This window comes from Triticum aestivum, chromosome 5B (genome assembly GCF_018294505.1).
Source record: "Triticum aestivum cultivar Chinese Spring chromosome 5B, IWGSC CS RefSeq v2.1, whole genome shotgun sequence".
NCBI lineage: Eukaryota > Viridiplantae > Streptophyta > Magnoliopsida > Poales > Poaceae > Triticum > Triticum aestivum.
The window spans coordinates 16,801,837-16,818,033 of NC_057807.1; the positions used below are offsets into that span (position 1 = coordinate 16,801,837).

The 16,197-nt window shown below is 44.8% G+C and overlaps 1 long non-coding RNA gene across 1 annotated transcript; it reads right to left on the reverse strand.

Moving 5' to 3' along the window:
- Window positions 1-11,785: 11,785 nt before the first annotated feature.
- Window positions 11,786-14,553, reverse strand: LOC123110152 (uncharacterized). Its single transcript, XR_006453175.1, has 3 exons — window positions 14,110-14,553; window positions 13,190-13,298; window positions 11,786-12,104 (listed from the first exon to the last, which is right to left on the reverse strand). It is a non-coding gene; the product is annotated as an uncharacterized lncRNA (long non-coding RNA).
- Window positions 14,554-16,197: the final 1,644 nt, after the last annotated feature.

Genomic DNA, 16,197 nt, shown 5'->3' on the forward strand with positions numbered 1-16,197 from the left:
AGGGGAAGGAGTACCCAAGAACAATAGGAATGGGAGGCATCGGAAAAACACAGAGCAAGATCTCTCCATTGTAAGCAGAGGAAATCTAGAAAGCTCACGCTTTCCTCGATGTTCCCATTCATATTACTCTTGGACCCTCTCATTGTTCCTCTTCCCGGCCCACCCTCCACAACTAAATCCAGAAACATGAGAACTTGGAATTGCACCTTGTGTTGTTGCACGGTAGCACTAGGGTATAAACAGATTGAAAGGTGCATATATAGTTGTTGGTGTAGGTCTGTATATGAGTTAAGCACACATTTACTACATATCACGGCATGGGACACAATAGTAAGTGATAGTGGGGCCATGGAATTGTTCTCAGGACACATGGAACTTGTGTTGTAATTGTGGACCATCACTTGTATTTGTAGGGAGTTGATCTTCTTCAACTGCTTACATATTATTGTATCCAAAAATCCAACAATTTAGCCAAGCCATGATGTGAGACTTTAGGAAAGGGAAAATATGAGGAGGCAACATTCATCATTCTTGTATGGGAAATGTAGATTGGCAAATCTGAGGTGGCGACCATTATCATTACATTTGCATCTGAAACACAAATACCCCATGTACTCTAATAACAATGATGCTCAATCTTTCTGTACACACTACCCAATAAATTGTTCAAAAAGCAAAAGTCTTCCGAATAATTAACATGATAGGGAAAACTAGACAACTAAGCAAAGTGTACTATCAGGAAGTATCATGTCCAAATAAAATCCCGTGTAGGAACATAAATTTCTGGTATTGTTTAATCCATGCTAAAATCCTTCACGCTTGTTCAGCATGCTTGAAGATATGCATCTTCTCCTAATAAATTCGCCCTAGAGAGAACATAAGAGCCAAATATGTCTTCCTGGTGCCACTTAATTATTTTTGTGACATATATAATTTCCTATTTGCACACACCTGATGACAACAGTGTCACGACAATCCTTTATGTAGCTCGAGGACGTTGTGACGGAAGTATTAACTATGTTTGGAGTTCAATGAAGTTAGATAATGTCAACCACGTGTTTTGACTTTCCTTTACAACATTGTATATCTCCTTTTTTTGGAAAAGGAAGAGTTTTACTACATTGTAATATCTGCATCCAAAGCACAGAGTGTAGATTATCTAACTTAATGGAATGTAAATAAGCTCATTTGTTTAGTAGGATTAATATTTTCGTACTAGGGGTCCATTTAGTACTAATTAAGGAAGTTGAATGCGATTTATGACTTGTTTTGATAGGTTCACTTGACACTGTTATTGAAAACCCTTAGTACAAATATAAAGAGGTTGTGCATGTATATGTGTAGGACAACGGAAAAATTAAAGAGCATATAAGAACAATATCAAAATTGGTTCATAGATACAGTCTAAGTCGGTTTGAATTCAAAGCAAGGACATTGTAGCTCATTTCTTTTAGTTTGGTGGTTTTGTTTTGGGAATTAATGAAGGAAGTTGGATCCTACTTACAACTGATTTCCATGGGTTTACTAAAAACCAGTATTGAACACCCTTAGCGCAAAAGTAAAGATGTTGTGCATGTATATGTGCAAGTCGAAAGGAAGAGAAGGGACATATGTAAGAACATTATGAATGTGACATGCGTTAGGAAAAAACAATGTTATATCTCAATCCCAAATTTTAGTGGCGGAAAAAGAATTATAGTTTTTCTCGTATTTGTTTATTCTAAAATGTTCCTCTTTCTGACTAACTACTAAGACTCCTCATGACCATCAAAGTAGGATTCTTGTTTTCTTCTTATGTTTTGTAGGGAGGGTTGTTTGTTTTCTTCACCAAGTAAATTGTATAAGGAAAAAGTAAGAGGAAGGGGAACCTAAGATCCATAGGAATGGGAGGCACCAGAAACATTAGACTAATTCTCCCCTACAATAGATGAGAAGGCATCACAGTTGATTTTATTCATGTTCCATTCCTACACCTCTTAGACCAGCTCCTTCCTCTTCCCAGCTCGCACTCCTTGTGTACAACTACTAGATTTTCTAATTTGGAAGTCCGGACCATCAAACAAATTAGAAATTCTGGGTACCACATATCGACATCAATTGTCCCAGTGCAGTATTGAGAACATTGAATTTCATGCGGTGTGGTGCATTTATGGCAATCACAAATGCAATAAGGTTATGTATGGTATGATTCTTAAACAGAGAGTGCATTACACATAAGAGCATTGTTAATAATATAGTGATCTGCTGGCTATAACATGTTGCCGGAAGACTATTCAGTAGACATCATTTCCCCCCTTCTCTCGCCCGGGCCGCTCTCGCGGGCGGCAGGGCGAAAACCTAGCCGCCCCCGCCAGCACCCCCTCCCCGCCTTCCCTCCTGCCCGCTGCCAGAGGGCGCTGCCGGGCGAAGCCCGGCTGGCGTCGGCGTCGGCGGGGTTCCTCTCCCTCCTCCCCTGGTGTCCTGTGGCGCGAGACACAAAATCTGGCAAGGAGCACGGTGCTCGCGCAGGGCGGCGCGGCAGCGACCCGCTCGGCTGTGCGACGGGCGCAGTTGTGCGGCGGAGCGGCGGCGGCTGCATGGAGTTGGTGGCGGGGCGTGCTTGCACGTCGGGGGCGGCGGGGCAGCAGGCGGCGCGGGCTGCTGCCGGCTTGGCTGGGCCGGCCCCTGGCGTGGTGGGGCGTCGGCGGCGGACGCGGCCACAGCTTGCTGGTCGGACGACAGGGACGTGCTTGGCGGCCTTGGGTGCGGATCTGTCGGGCTGTGTGTCTACTGGACCTTGGCAGGGCGTGTGTGCGCCTTGCCGTGGTTCAGGTCGGCCTGGTAGCACTGTCCGACGAGGCGGCCAACGCGGATCTGGCAGTGGTGGTTTGCATTCGGCGGCGGGGTGCGGGTGGTGGTGCTCCTCTCTTCTCTTAATTAGGTTCGGGCCGGCGGCATGGGCATCTCCCGCCGTGGAGATGGCCAGGACTTGGGGATCGTGCTCGGATGGACCAGCTTGGGGCCTGGGATGGGTCGGAGCTCCGGCTCTGTGTAGGCAATGGTGGGCACGGTCCGGGTGGTGCCCGCGAGTAGTGGAAGTCATCTCCTTGCGGGTACAGTGGTTGATGGTTGTGGTCGGGACAATGCTCATCTGTCAGGAAGATCGGAGCCAGAGGCCATGGGCATGGCGTCGTGGGAGTCAGCTTGGCGACGGCCGTCAGTAGCCATGGGGTTGTGTCTCCCCTGGTCAACTGGGACTAGGTGGGGACGCAGGCATGGGCGCCTCCGACGCTGGAGGCGCCGACCCAGACTCCGTGTCTAATGCCGGATTAGGAGTGAAAGGAGTCACCTTTCACTCTTCCTACCGTGGTGGGTGCTCCGTGATGTGGATGCGGGCGGTGTCTGTGACATGGATGTCAGGGTGGCGACCCTGGGATGGCGGTCCTCATGGTTTGCTCTCCGGCGGGCTTCATGGCGGTTGTGATGGCTTTCCTCTTGGTCGTGTGGGTGGCAAAAGGTGTAGCGGCGGATAGCTCGGGTGCCCTCTGCCATTGGTAGTGGGGACGCCCTGATCCAGACCTGGCGATCAGACCTCATCGCGCATGTCCTGGAGGCCTCATGGTGACACGGTGGAGCTGCCGAGCGAAAGCTCTGCGCTTTGTCGCCGACGGCTGCGGGCGCCGCTCTCTTCCTGAAGACGTCGTTGTGGTGCTCCTCTTCGTTTCAGGGTTCCGGGTGAAAACCGTTGTCGGTATCGGTTCGCGTCGTTTTCCTCGTGAGGGCGTTGTCGTGGAGTTTAGGTGTTTAGGGCGTTGCGTGGCGTTGTACTCTGATCTTCCTGTGCTTTCTTTCGGTAGCGTAGTCGCATGTGTCTTGCGTGGTCTGGTGATCTTGGGATCGGCATTTGAGGGCTATTCCATCACCTTGTATCGTTCGGCCGTGTACTTTGTATGTTGGTGCTTTATATATAAAGCGGAGCGAAAGCCTGTTTCGAGATAACGTGTTGCCATGTCATTTGTAGCCAATGTAATAGACAACACATATAATAGTTGCTATTAGAAAGTACTACTTTGTCAACATATGGCTCACCTTTCACTCTCACAAAGATTATTGGAGTTTGTGCTACAGCCGGTTGTAACTCTTCAGCCCGCTTCTTTTGTCTCTCTTCCAACTCATCAATAATACAATATTTAAATACTTACATCCCGCTTACATCATCTTACTACACTTGCTCTAAGATAGCTAGCATCATCATAATAATATAACTTCATGTAGTGGAATCCCCCCTATGTATATTTTTGTAATTATATCTAATAAAGTTCTACATGCCAAAAATTATCTCTTGAGAAGTGTCTGGTACATACCTTAGGTTAAGCCTGGAATCAGAGTGCGAGATATTTGTTAGGTTGTTTAGCTTCACATATTCTGTTCCATTTAGGCGAGCACTAAAAATATAGTATTTAGAAAGTTTAGTAGATATACTATCTCACTTCGGTTTACATCCATAAAACTCAGCCATGTTGGTCATTTGACTGAAAATTAGCATGTAGAAAGGGTAGTGTGAGACGCTATCTGATGGGCCTATACCACCGTAGACTGCTTTTCTTAATCGACGAAGTCATAGAGGAATTCATTTTGTTTTGCTTGACAGAAGCCCGCTCTATAGTTGGGGCAGCTCAATGGGTACATGAGACCCCAAGAGCCATATACAATGTAATAAGAATAACTCAAATAAATGAAATATCTAAAAACTCTAATATAATAATTCTGTTTCATTAAATAGGTAAATGGATATTTTTGCTCGGAATGCGAGTTCGATCACCACCTAGGCTGCCATCGACTTAGCTCTTGGTCCCAGTGAGTCGTAGGCGGTGGTATGTATGATGATGGAGGCTGATTTTGGCTGCTGACGCACACATTAGGTATACTTGTTGTGTGCCCTATCTCGATTTGGTGGAGAAAAAGAAGGCAAGGAACCAGATCCCTACTATTATAGTACTTCTTTAGCTTATATCTACCATTTGTGTTGCTGATTTCACCACATGACATGATTTTTTTACTCCACTAAGTTTAGGAGATTGGCTAGGTCCGGCCACCGTTAGTGGAGTAAAATTTTACTCCACTAACTTTACTCGACGGTTTACTCCTCTACTTTTTAGGGGATCGGCTAGAGATGCCCTAACCTGGAGTAGCAGTCATTCCTCCTCACTCGCCCACTCCACGCGAAGGAGTAGCCGATATGGCGAGACCAGGGTGAATGTGTGTGAGTGGGGGGGGGGGGTGGAAGGGGAATTCACGGAGTATGGTATATGGCGTTGCCACCATAAATCTATATTGGCGGAGAAGGTGGCGGATTGACTCTGTACCATGAGTTCCCTTCTTCATTTGTTCATCTTTGTCTTCTACAATTATAATTGGTTGTTCCCATTTCTATGATAGCTTGTTTATATGTGATGTGCCTTTTGTTATTAAAGTCATTCCATTGTAATTGTTAATGTTCATGCCTTGGGTTAAATTCTGTTAAATCATCATAGGTCAAAATATTTGTCAGAAACCATATGACGCAGTTTGATGGCAACTTGGAAGTGTATCTGAGTTATCGGTTGCATATGATTAACTCTGAGACCAAGCATCGTACGGTGCATGTCCTTTTTCTAGAACACGCACCAAAATGATTGTTGTTTTATGATAAAGGAAGATGTCAGGATGACACAAAGTATACAAAAAAGCCCAATCAAAACTGAAAAGAAACCTAAGTTATCCAAACTAATAGTGTAAGGACCAAAGCAATATAACTAAAACAGAAGCACAACCAGAAACTAAAATTGATGCCGCGAAGATGTCTATTTTCACTCCATTCACAATATTTTTTGCATATCATAAGTGAGAGGAAGGAGAACCTAAGAAGAATAGGCATGGGAGGCATCAGTACAATTCCAAATCAAATGTTGGACCCTAGTTGCACAGGTACACACTAGTTTACGCCTTCCTCCATGTTCCCATTCCAATGCTCTTAGATGTTCATTTTCTTCCACTTCCCGATTTGCCATCATGTCCCTGTCATGTAAACCTAAATGCGCACATTTGTTAAAATAATTGCACAAGAAAATAGGAAATAGGAATTTAGCGGTCACTCAATCGCATGACCAAATTCACAGTTGGTATGTCTGAGTAGATACAACACAGTCAGCTCATAGTCCCCTGGCACCCTGCATGCCTAGGGAATCGCCTCTTCCGGGAGATGCAGCATACACTCGGATCACACCCCCTCCCTGTCAACAGAACCAAGAAAGAAGAGGTCAAATTGGTTATGTACCAATTCATATTGCTTCATGTGTGTAGTCAAATTTATCGGGTCCTGATGTTTTTAATGCATGGAGTTTAATCCATAAGGCTTTGATCCCATATGGAATAAGAAATGTTTTTGTTTGACCTGGAGTCACTACCACATTGGATGTTTTCGTTCGATCAATTAGATCGATGGTTCGCAGGGAATGTTTAATTCTAAGAGCTACCCAGATCGAATGTCCGTCCGTTATTAGGGTCCAGAAGGTCGCATGCATGGAGTACTAGTCACATTATCCGTTAGTCTATCTAGTTTTGTTAGGTTAGATAAGAGGATCCTATGTAATCACGTGGCCTAATCAATAATTAGTAAAATCTTGATTAGTTCGGATACAAGAGAGAATCAGAGTCTTTCGTAGTCGGATTTCTTATGTTTGGGTCGCCTCTAAAAGAGGTTGTGTACGACCATGTAAGGCACAATTTTGTTCTGATCGGAGTTGAGGAAAATATCAGAAAAGTAACATGTTCGGGCATGCCAAATATCTGTGTTTGTTTGCTAATATCTGAGAGATTTATTTGCTACTACGCGCATGGTTCGATCTGATCGATTCCGTTCGCAAGTTGTATTCTTTGGTCTTCTTGCATATTGTTGATCCGAAGAATCCTTCTACTACTTTTGCATACGCTGCTGTTGTGACGACCGTTCGTCGACGTGTTCTTGCTATTTCATTGAGTAATGTGATGAAAGATCGTGCCAGCAAAAGACTCAACGCCAGTCAAGTCACATCACACAGGTAAATGATATTGATAAATTCCTATGGAAAATAAATAAGCAAAGCATGTGCCAAGTTAACTCCAAGGAACAATAGTTCCAACAAGAAATGAAATCTTGACAAGCAAATCAACACATCCATTTACGTTAGAACATATTTAATTTAGAGGCATGTGAGGCATCAGGAAAACACAAAACAATCTTGGCCCCTAGATTTAGAAGCCAAGAAGTCTAGGCTTTCCTCCATGTTCCCATGCCCATTGCTTGAAAAAGGAACCTAAGTTATCACAAAAACAGTGAAAGGAACAAAGCAATAGAAGTAAAACAGAAGCCCAACCAGAACTAAAACTGAAGCCACGAAGATGTACATTGTCACTCCGTTCACAACATTTTTGCAGGTAATAAGGGAGAGGAAGGAACACATAATAACAATAGGCATGGAGGCATTGGGAAAATTCCAAAAGAGATGTTGGACCCTAGTTGGACAGGGACACACTAGTTTAGGCCTTCCTCCATGTTCCCAAGCTCAATGCTCTTAGATGCTCATTTTCTTCCTCTTCCTGATTTCCCATCACTTCCCCATCATCTAAATCCAAATGCGCACATTTCTTAAAATAATTACACAAGCAAATAGGAAAAGAAAGGAATACCTAAGAACAATTGGCATGAGAGGCATCAGGAAAACACAAAACAATCTTTGCCCCTAAATTAAGAGGCCAAGAAATCTAGGCTTTCCTCCATGTTCCCATGCCCACCGCTCTAAGATCTCATGGCTTCCTTTTCCTTACTCTCTCTCAAGGCCTCATGATATAAACTTTACAATTTATTAAGCGTTCATCATGGAAACACTTCCTCATGAGGTAAAAGGAAGGGAAGGAGAACCTACGAAAAATTGGAATGGGAGGCAAGGGAAACACTAAGGCAGATATCCACCTCTGTTTCTAGATGTGTAGGCGGATAGCCCATAGTTTCCTCTGTGTTTCCATTATGTTCGCTCTTCGCCTATTTCTTCCTCTTCCTAGCTCACATTGAAGGAATATTACACAAAAAGAAGCTTGAAGTTGGGAGGTATATATAGGCCTCTTATGAAGTGCTCTATAGTGTAAACTGTGCTCAAACTTGTAAGCGAATGCTGAAATCAATGAAAACACATGCATATCTCCAATGCACCATAGTGTATTATTGAATGACACTGGGCCATGTAACATCTATTGCTAATATGGGCACATGGAGGGAGATCTTTTTCTCATGCATGGCTAAAGATAAAAAGAGTTTTCCTTGACCCTGAACTTGCATTTACAACAAGTTGGAAGGTAATAAACCATATGGTCCTTCAGTATATTTTAAGAGAGCAAGGTAGACGAAGAGAGAATAATCCATGTGATGGAAGATCACCGGAATCAAGCAAATAAATGTCAAAATTACATACCTGTATGGAATGCCTTGAACTAGGCACTAGTACAAGAACCCCCAATTATCAGCGCGCGTAAGTGCCTACTAGCAGGGTTTGGCCGGCACGCTGCTAGTACGACGCCGCTGGTAACAGGATACTAGCAGCGCTCGGGCCAAACAGTGCTGGTAAGGTAGAAACTAGCAGCGTTTGACGAGCACGTGCCGTTGTTAGGTCCCATCTTGTAGCGTTCGTTTGCCGCAATGAGGGAAAGGAGGGTCTGCTTATTAGATCGTACGATGAGGCGGTTGCCTATTGGATCGTGCACGCGGGCCTGGCATAGGATGTGACGGTCAACGACACTTCTCGTTATTTGTGCAAACGACGATGCCCCAGGTACCCGGACCTTCTTCTTGGCAGCCCTTGCTTGCCGGGCATGCCTTCGCAGTCCGTGCCGGCCTCACACCAGGTCATCAACATCATCACTGGCATGTATCTAGCATGTCATAGCATATGAGGGTCCATCGTATGTTTAAGTTGGTCACGACGATGCCCCATCTGTGCCATCACACCTGCCCACTATCACGATAAAGGCAGCATGGGGTCCATCCATTTCATAGGACGTATACCTTGTAGACTTTTTTCTTCTTTTTTTGTGGGAATATCCCTTGTAGACTATGGTACTCACAAGAGAAAAGTACCTGGAACATGTCCGCTACACACACATGGATGCAAACATGAAGCAGGTGCCCGACACGATCCAACCTGGCCCACGCCAACATCTGAATAATCCGCAAAGCCAGACAGCTAAATTTCGACGACACATGGGTTGATTGTTGCCCATGTCCTTCTTTGGCTGGCCAAAGCAGCCCAATAGCCAAGTAGCACACCCCGACACAAACCACACAGAAGGCAAGCAAAAAAGAACCGAGCAAATTATCAACCGATCAAGGGGAAGAGCACCATCAAAGGCATACGCAAAACACACGCACAACCAAACGATAAACCGGATGCCAAAGGCACCTCCACTGCTGCAACGCGAATTATTATCGAAAGAGACCCCTGCACTGTGGCGGCAGGCGCGCCAGGCGACACGTGACACATGCCGCTAGTAGCGGAGCTACGGCTGGGCAAACCTGTGACCTGGCCCGCCCAACCTATGCAAATCTCTTTGGTGTACAACTAATATTGGACCCGCCCAGCAATTCCCGTGAAGCTCCGCCACTGCATGTCGCCACGATGCGAGGCGACAGGGGCTGCCACCGCGGCAGACTGCCCATAACCGGAATTGGCAGTCACTGACATGGTGGGCCATGCCGCCTCAGTGGCTGGCGGCAGCGCTGTAGCTGCTAGGCCTTGCTGCCTCACGGGCTCGCGGCAGCAGTGTACGTGTGGACAGATCATGCATGCATGAAGCTCCTTCTTTCCTTGGTTTTACTAATTTCCAGTTTCCACCCATAAACAAACTACTGCCTTCCTCCTCGGGCAATCTCATGCATGTGACATGCAGTGCAAGACCAGCTGCTGCATGCATGCACGTACGTCCTGCCATGCCAGTTGGTAGCTAGCTTTAACATACTGATTATTACACAATATATTTGGAAATTAAAATGATCGAGACAACAGGTCGACTAATCGTTCGCTGTGTACTTATTCATCTGTATGTAGTTTTTTATGTACATGTACTTCATTCCATGTGTATGTACCTAAATTAAATAGTATATCTGCGCTGCGCGTGCAGTCGACCGTTTGCTAGCCAGCTGGCTAGCGAGCAACAATAGGTACGTTCATAGAGACAGTCAGACTAAAACTTGAGTGCTCCCGCCAGCCCGTGAGGCCGCACGGCCCAGCAGCTACAGTGCTGCCGCCCGCCCCTGAGGCGGCGGGGCTCACCACGCCAGCCCTGTTCCGCCATGACTGCCGATTTTGGTTATGGGCAACCTGCCGCCTGGCGCGGTGGCGGCAGGGCCTGCCACCTCGCAGCGTCATGGCATGTGTCGCGTATCATCTGGCGCGTCTGCCGCTATGGTCTAGGGGGTCTTTTCTGCCAATTTCATTTAGAGGGGTTTTTTCTGGCAATCTCGTTGGGCACGTGATCTCTTTCGATAAAAATTCCGCAACGCAAGCACCAACACAACGCAGGCTGACCACAAGCGTCATCCGAGAAGGCGTCGTGAAGGAACGCCCGTCTCATCTTCGCCGTGGGATCTCCGCAACCCGAGGTGGGTCCCGTGGCTGCAATCACTTTCTCGTCATGTGCCATCGTGTGTCCGGGCAGCGTGATCGTCGTTGCCACGTCCGGCCGCGTCGGCTGTACCGGGCGCTCATTAAGCTTGTTCATGGTTGTTGAATGCGAAAAATCAACACGGGCAACAAATCCAAAAGCTTCAGTTTTGCTCCAATGAACGCAAGCGGTAAATCTGCCGCGCTGCGACTTACATTCATAGAACATGTAAAACTAATTACTACCATGAGCACATCGGACACCATGAATAACAGTGGCCACGACCACTTCGACCTTCACTTGGATCCCACGGACACCATCAATGTCCCGGCCACCGGCACGGACACGCCCATGGCCGACACCACGGGCATGGCCCTGGGAATCCCCATGGGCACGGCCAACACCCTCTATGAACACGTTTATTGCATGGTGATGCTCCTCCTCCAGCTCCACTAACCGCTAGGTAGGCTCCCACAGTCCCACATGAGCAAGCCCACCCATGGTCTCCACAATAGCCATCTCCATCTCTGCCCATGAGCCAGCGAGAGAATCAACCTGGGGCTGGTATGCCATCCACTACAACATGACAGAGCTTTGGTAACACAGTGTTGTGTTACTATAGGCCCAAAACAGTGTTACTAGACTACATAGTAACATGTTTTCAAATGTGTTCCATTTGGCCGTGTTACTAAGTGGTGTCCACTGTCACATATAGTAATTGTTACCATATATCAAAAATTGTGTTACAATGAAGTTATAGTAACATGCATATTTTGTGTTACAAAACGCTTTGGTAACACATTTTTGTAACTATAGTAACACCCATAGTAACATGTTTTTGTAAACATAGAACATTGTGGTAACATGTTTTTGTAATTATAGTAACACAACTTGTAACATAATATACAAATATCATAAGACAACACTGGTAACACATTTTGTAACTATTGTAACACCATCAGTAACACTACTATATTAGAATGGCAACATAATTAATGTATTTTTAAAATTATTAACCACAGAAGTAGATACCCATTTTATGGAATATACATTTATTTAATAAAATTATTGTGGCTGCTCAAATAGTTAATTACTTTATTATGATGCTTGGCTTCATTAAAATGATATACACAAATTGAAAATATCAAGGTATTTATTATGAATATACAAGAGTGTAGGATACATATGCATTACAATAAATACATACCAATGTTATTGGCTAGACATCATATCATTCATATATATTTTACTATAGAGAACACATCTATGAAGAATATTTCACCATAGCATTTGCATCAATTCGACCAAAGAAAAAGATCTTCTGAATGGTGTTACATTTTTCAATCTATCAATGCAAACTACAATTATTGCTAAGTAAAGTCTTCTAATTACATTTGCTTCTTCATCCAACCGAAGAACGGTTCAGCTGCAACTCCATTATGCTTCTTTTGAATCTGTAAAAGGAAAATGGACCTTACAGTTATGTGATTAAATGCACACAAATATAATTGTGGAATATGGAAGAAAAGACTCCGACTTACAAAAGCTGGAGGTTGAACAATTAAGTATCCTGAAGCAAAAGCATCACCAATTCTCTTGCAATCAGAAACTTACCTTACTAACTCCTCATTATCTAGAATAGGTTCATCTATGCACACAAGTGCAAATTTGGCACCTAACTAAATATCACCAACCTTAGTTTCTAGATGAATACTCTGAATAGTAGCATATGCAACATTTCGCTGGTTTGGATATGTTAAAGTCTTTAAAACTACTTTGGATGCAACCTATATTATGATGAATATTATTATTCAAAAACAATAATTATAGGATTTGCATGAACATTACTTCAATGGATACACATAGTCATACTTCAGGAAGGTTATCATGACCATTCACTTTCTTAGGGATACACATTCAGACTACAGGTGGGACTAATAAAGGGATGCCCACACCTGCACGCATGTGTTAGGCGCAACGGCGGAGCAAGGAATTATACATAAGGGGGGCCGAACATTGAACAAAATTCTAAAATGCAACATGGTCTATGGAATATGTAGGATTTTTTTCAAGGAAAAAATATAGGAATTGACCATGGATATGGCAAAATAGATACTATTTTTACTAATAAAAAGTTGATAACATAGACATATCACATAGATAGCCCGAGAGCAAAATGTTGAATTATATGACGACGAACGAACAATTACCAATCGAACTGCATAGAACTTCTGTCGTATTCAATCCATCAAAGATGATTTTTTTGGGTGCTACATTGGTGAAAATGCCAGCCAAAATTTAACTATTTATTTTGAAACAAAGTAACCAAGAGGTATCCATAAATTACAACACCAAAATTTGCCTTGTTTTCATGCTTGTGGTTGTGCTGGGCATGTGCGTGTGTATGTGCTTTCTAGTACCTAACTAAAGTACCCGCAAGATGTTTTTTAACAGTAGACATTCCATGGAAAAGTTATAAATAATATAAACATTCGATACGAGTTGTCAACAAGCGCGTTATGACTGCATAAACATATACCTGAAAACCAGTAGCCATGGTTACACTGTTACAATGGCTTTAAGCAACATGGAATTGATATGCATAAACCCTTGAGGCATCAACACTAACCGAGCTCCCCGCACACATTCTGTAAGAGATAAATAACTTGAGACAGAAATAGATGTACAACCAAAAGGTACAGGCTATAAGCACGCGGTAAAACCACATGTTCAACAAATTTGTAATTAAATGTAGAACCTATTTTGCACATAATGTAACCAGGACGAATACTTGGTAAAAGATGATGTTATCTTACATTTACCTAAATAAAAAAAGTAACCAGGATGGGTACTTAGTACAAGGTGGTGCTATCACCCATTTGATTATATCAAACTTGCAGATGAGATTGAGATATGAGAAATACAATAATTAAAGTGGAAACGAACAGACGAGCTTCTGCTGTATTTTCATAGAGATTATTGGGATATACTACACTAAAATGACCATACATCTACTAGAACCTTTACCATGAAAACCACTATGTACGTATTACACCTACATTCCCTGTCAGTAAAGTAGATGTTCGTGTTGCTCTTCACAATCTCTACTACCCAATCTAACGGGTCGGAGTTTGCCGAGTGGCAAAGGAGCAAAGCAAGCCTTTGCCAAGATTGAGACTCTGTAGACCTGTTTAGCTGAATTAAAAAAATGCACAGGTACTCGGGTATGTATATATGTATATGTGCCAGTTTGACAGTATTCGAGTATGTACGGATATATGACGAGTATTCAGGTATGTACATCTCCACCACGGCCAAGAACACATACTACTATTATTAGCAGGAGAATCAATTAGCAGCGGGCATGTACCCACGATGCCGGCCTCGCATCATGTCTTTCCACTAGTAAACAAACAAGCAAACAGCCTGCTGGATGGATTATGGTGGAAGCTAGCTTACATATGGATCGATTCCTCGTGGATCCTAGCAGATGACGAGGAACGGTGGCTCCTAGCGCGGGAGACGCGCACGGCCCATGCGCCCATTCTCCTCAAGCCTCTTCAATTATTCATCGCCGCCGGAAGGAGGGATGGTTGCCGACGCTCCCGGCTGGATCTACCAATGGCTCCGGCGGCTGCGCGCTCCTCATGGTCACCTCCTCGGGCCTCCTCCAGGCTCCAGCCTAGTGGTGAGGAGGAAACGGCCCCGGGTCCCAGGTGCGTGGGTGACCTACGGAGAAAGGGGCGAGCGGTGGCGGCATGAGGCCTCCAGGCTAGCGGCGGTGACTTGCGGCGGCTTCGATCGCTAGGCGTGGGTGCGAAGGGATAAGGAGACAGGGGGATAAAAGATAGGGCAGCCGCAGCCGTTCGATCTAAGCGAATCGGACAGTTACGAGGCGTGATCCGTGTGCAAGGCTACCCAACCAATCAAAACACAGGATACTCTTTTTAGTATAATATATATACTGTATTTTGCACACAATTTTATCTTTTCTCCATTTATTTTTCTTTTCTTTTCTTTCATTCATTCTCTTTTTCCTTCCTCTCTTCTAGCCCTTGCCTACCTATATAGAAGACTCTCGAAACAAGCTTCTGACCCGCTTTATATATAAAGCAACAACCGAACAGAGTACACGGTGAAAAGATACAAAATGGAGAGGTAGCCCTCATATCACGCAGGAACTACGCAAACGAAAGAGAAAATATGATAAACTGAGTACAACGACACGCTACGCACTAAACCACCTAGGCTCAGCGACAACATCCTCGGGAGGGAGAACGACGCTAAGCGTCGCCGATGTCGAGTTCGTATAGGACAAAGGTCTTCACCCGGAACCCTGCCACAACAAGGAGCACCACGACGACGTCTTTGAGAAGATAGCGTCACCGTCGTCAGCGACAAAGCGCAGAGTTTTTGCTCGGTAGCTCCCACGTACCACCCCAAGGTCTTCAGGACAAGCGAGACCAGTGGCGGTGCCAGGAATCCAATCGTGTGTAGTCAATTGAATGTTGTGTAGTCAGATATATGCATTTATAAGGTTTTTTGGCATGTTTTCTACTTGATGCATGTAGTTTTTACAAAAAGCTGGGTAGTCATTTGACTACCCGGCCCAAGTGTGGCTTCGCCACTGAGCGAGACGATAAAAGATCCCCAGGTCCGGATCGGGGTGCCACAACTGCCGAGGACAGAAAACACGCCCGAGCCACCCGCCGCAACCCCTCTCGCCGCCCACACCACCTAATATGAGACCATGCCAAGGGTTCATCAAAGTGGGGACATTCTAGAGGATATTGGCATGTACTCTAGCTCAAAGTAGATCGATGCAACACTATTTATAACCCATGTCAAAAAACAGGGGCATGGCTACTGGCTACTGTCAGTGTCAAGGGAGATGGGGTGTACCGAGAACACTATAATTGTGTGCCCTAGCATGGAATGGATCAAACCAATAGTTTAACTATTATATGGTATGGCCAATGTGGATTGACTGTAAGAGTGAGATTATGATCTACTAGTTAATATAAAAGAAGATTGAGGTTGAAGACGACTCGCCAGAACCTATGCATCATTGGCCGGGTGTCTCGGTGGCCAAATGGAGCATGCTTCTCTATCTCACGAGAGCTAGCATCTTTGGTCTGCTATCCCGCCTGGTTCAACTCCGACCTCCCTTCACTCCAGTACAGCGCCGACCAGAACTCCATCCGGTTGACAAGTCCATGAGAAAGCAAAGCAAGACGGACAAGATGCTCGACAATCACTTTCGGACCTCTCTTTGTTCCGGACCAAGACGCTCAGCTGTCGCTGGTAAGATCTCTCTATGCTCTTATGTGCCTCCCAATTCTTCTACCAAAATGGCTTTGTAGGATCCTGGAAATGCGCCCACGGATCTCGTACATATACAAACTCAAGGGAGGCGATTTTAGGTTTCCTGTATACAAAATATGCCGGCGGGGCCAAGATGCGGGATCTGCTAGAGTCATTGTTTGGTCCATAAACCGCATATCGGGCCACTATGTGGGATATGCTAGAGTTGCTCCTAGCCCGGTA